Below are 4,107 nucleotides of genomic sequence, written 5' to 3' on the forward strand. Positions count from 1 at the left end.
TTTCACTTTTAGAAATAAAAGCAGGAGGGCAGAAAAAAGAAAACATTTTTTTATCCAATATTTTATCAGAGGAAGTGAAAAGAAACTTCCCTGAAATCCCTTCAAACAGTGGATTTCCTAATACAAATATTATAATGAGGAATTGTTCTCACTTGTTAATGAATAAGTTATTAGCTAATTCAGACATAGTAAACTAGATGCTCTTTTATATCAAAAGAGAATGTGTGGGCAAATACATAGGTCCTATAAATATTTTGACATTTTTCTACCTTTTTCAAACATTTATTAAATGTGGGGTTTTAAAGAGATGAGAGTCATGGCACCCACTTGTAAATAGCTTCCCATGTATTTTAGCAAATAGGATATACACAGTATGAAAATGATCATTAATGCAAGTTAGTATACATTCTGTGTTAAAGTACAAAGAGGCAGAAATGCGCATAGTCTGGGTGGGAATAATGGTAGAGATAGAGGCAGAGGTAGAAATGGAAAGACCCACAGGTGCAGGCTGTGAGGTACTTGGATATCAGATTGAAATGTTAATGGTGTCTGGCTTTGATTATTACATTTCTTTGCAGGAGTTTGTTGGGCTCAGTACAAACTCCAAATTACTGGAACAAGTTCAAGCTGAACAGCTGTGAATCCTTATTACTTGGACAATGGATGGCTGATTTATGGATATGTTTTTAGAGGGTTAGTATTAATTAGACTTACCTGATTTTTAAAACCAGGTGTGCTTATATTGTCATTTAGTCAAGATGATATTGTCTCAGAATTTGAAGAGCCCAAAGGTGAAATTAGAAAATCCTTTGTCAGAATATGTAAGCTGTAACTAAAAATGTACACTGAGTGAATGGTCACTGGATCCCTGTACAAAAGTGGGAGTGAGGTTAAGGTAGGGTGCAGAAGAGTCAGGAGTACTGATAATGATACACTCTTACATGTGGAGGAGAATTTATAATAAAGACTGGGCTTATTACAAAAATTGTACCACATTTATAAAGTAGGAAGAATTTTTAAATTTAAATTTTAGTTAACATACAGTGCAATATTGGTTTCAGGAGTAGAATTCAGTGATTCATCCTTACATACCACACCCAGTGTTCATCACAAGTGCCCTCCTTAATACCCATCACCCATCTAGCCATCTTCCACCTACCTCCCTCTGTCAACTTTCAGTTTGTTCTCTATCATAAAGAGTCTCACTTAAATTTAAACAATAATAAATAAATTAATAATAAAAGAGTCTCTTGTGGTTTGTTTCCCTCTCTTCTCAAAAATAGGAAGAATTTTTTTAAAGAACTCATCTCAGGGATGCCTGGGTGGCTCAGTCGGCTGAGCGTCCAACTTTGGCTCAGGTCATGATCTCACAGTTTGTGAGTTCAAGCCCCACGTCGGGCTCTGTGCTGATAGCTCAGAGCCTGGAGCCTGCTTCGTATCCTGTGTGTGTGTCTCTCTCTCTCTCTTCCCCTCCTCTGCTCACATTCTCTCTCTCTCTCTCTCTTTCTCAAAAATAAATAAACATTAAAAAAATAAAATAATAAAGAGGAACTCATCCTTGACTTGTTGGTTAGCATTGTTTAAGCAATATAAAACACATATTTAAGGGGAAAAAATTGGATATAATTTATTGTAATTATAATTTATTATAGAAAAGTCAAAAACACATACTACAAAGTAAGTCAAGGAGCATTTTTTATTTTAGATCACAAATAGATCATAAACATAGTCTATGTTTGGAAGAGTAAAAAAAGGAGAATCCTATAAAAATAGAAAATGGGATTGGTATTTATTCATGGCTTTATATATGATATGAAGAAAAGAATGTATTATAAACTTTCCACATTCATAAGTGATACTAAGTTCTTCTAAAAATGAAAATATCAATCCAGCAAAATGAGCCACAATATATATTTTTTTAAATAACATACAATGTCAGATGACCTCCCCTGTGGAAAAGATGAAGATGTGAATTTTCTCATCTGGAAAGAGAGGAGTTGAAGAGACCATAAACATGTTTATAAGATGATGGGCTCTGAATTATCAATTATGGTGCAGCAGAAAAGACAGTGGGACTAGTGAGACATTGTGTTCAACAGGCCAGTGAAACAATAGGCACTCTAAGAGGGACTGTTGGAAACAAACCAAAAGACATTTGTTTCCAAAGTATAACACCTGGGTGGAAGCCACAGCACCACAAATTAAGGCAGTGACTGTGGAGTCAGAGAAAATGCAGAGGGGACTCTGATGAATGTGTGGCAGGAAGAGCAGCGTGGAGAAAGACAGAAAGATTTTTTTTTTAAATAAGCTTCATGCCCAGTGTGGAGCCCGATGAGGGGCTTGAACCCATGACTCTGAGACCAAGACCTGAGCTAAGATAAAGAGTTGGATACTTAACTGACTGAGACACTCATGTACCCCAAGACAGGAAAATTCTTACAGGGAGGGACCCAAATCTGAGGGGATATGACTAAAGTAGCTAAAATATTTAAGAAAGTCCCAGTCTTAGTGATCACAGAGTCTAAGAACACTTCCACAAAGAACCACTCTAAAAGCAATAGAAAACTGAGAGTTAATATTAGGGAATATTATCTTTTACTGTGTTGTCTTACTTGCAGAATTTATTATTCCAAGATATAGCCCAAACTGACTTGACTCTATTCCTGGAGAAAGCTCTGTAACGCTTGTGTGAGTCTGTCCTCTGAGGCTGACACAAAGAAAGGGAAATGCAGTCCTCCCACCTAACATCCCTGAATATCTCTGGATGGGATGTGGCAGATTACCTCTGTTGTCTTTAATACCCGTTAGTTCTCTCCAAGTATGCTGAGCTTTATAGGCAGTGCACCAGAGCCACTGTTACACAAGTCAGTCCTGCAGAGTTCATCCCTGCAGCCTTGTCTGTAGGAGAAAAACATTTTCTGAAACAAAGGAGGATTGGAACAAAGTAGCTTTGGAACACAGCACTCTCCATACTTGTTGTATTGAAGGTCTTAAGAGAGGAATGGTTGTAGGTCATAAGGTGATAGAAGGAAAATCAAGTCAGGAGTAGACAGGCCTAATCCTAATGTTTTCATCTAGCTCTCCCACATTTTAGTTGTGTGGCCTGGAGTGGATCATTTCATATTTCTGGGCTTTTGTGTCACCATCTGCAGAAATTTATATGTTTCCTTTCTCCATTGGATTATGTGGGGGCACTTCCACTGAGGGCCAGAGGCAGGGCCTTTGTGAGCCTGAGTCAAAGCTGAGAGGTCACTCCAATGTTACACATCACCTCAGAAATACAAATGTCCCTTGAGGTTTGAATTTCTGCTTTCAGGAAATTACTGGAAATAAAATGTGATTCCTCTTCCTCTTTCTTCTCCTCCCCCTTTTTGTCTTTGTTCTTCTTCCTTTATAGAGTGAAGAGCACAGTGGTAGCAGAGGCAAGAGGAGTGATCAAGGACTATTTGCATTTATCGTCCAAAATGAGTTATCATAAAGTATCCTGAAATTACAAGAGACATGAGTGAAGTTGAATAGAATCTTGCTTCTATTGGTTACTCAGACTCTTGGACTAGTTCAATGACTGACAACTGTTCTTAAAGGAAGGGTTGCAAAGTCCGGTGTGTGTTCTCGGTCAGCAGACAGGGTGGAGGACACAACAGATAGCTTGGGAAATCTTCAGAAGAAAACAAGAAAGGTAAGGTGTAGTGCATGACAATGTGGAGATGGCCTGGTGTTCAACCTACATCTACCATGGAATCATGTCATGGAATGTCAAGGCCCTGGGGAGAGGAAACAAAGCAGTGGTAGAACTCCACTACATAAAGGAAATGTTATAATAGAAAATTCCTTATTTGTTAAGTGGGAATAATAGTAGTGCTTTCACAACAGAGCTGTAATGAGGATTAAATAAGATGATAAATGAGTAAGAACACATTTTATAAACCATAAAGTATTTAAGTGCTATTTTCTTCTATCAGTTATTCCAACTCTTTCAGCTCACAGAAGAGGAAACTGAGATTCATTAAGGGAAAACAAGCTGCCTAAGATCACACAACTAGAAGGAGGCATAATCTGCATTCAAATCCCTTACAGATATATGATCTGCAAGTATTTTCTCCTATT

This window comes from Panthera pardus, unplaced genomic scaffold (assembly GCF_024362965.1).
Source record: "Panthera pardus isolate Hobbes unplaced genomic scaffold, ASM2436296v1 HiC_scaffold_13, whole genome shotgun sequence".
Lineage (NCBI taxonomy): Eukaryota > Metazoa > Chordata > Mammalia > Carnivora > Felidae > Panthera > Panthera pardus.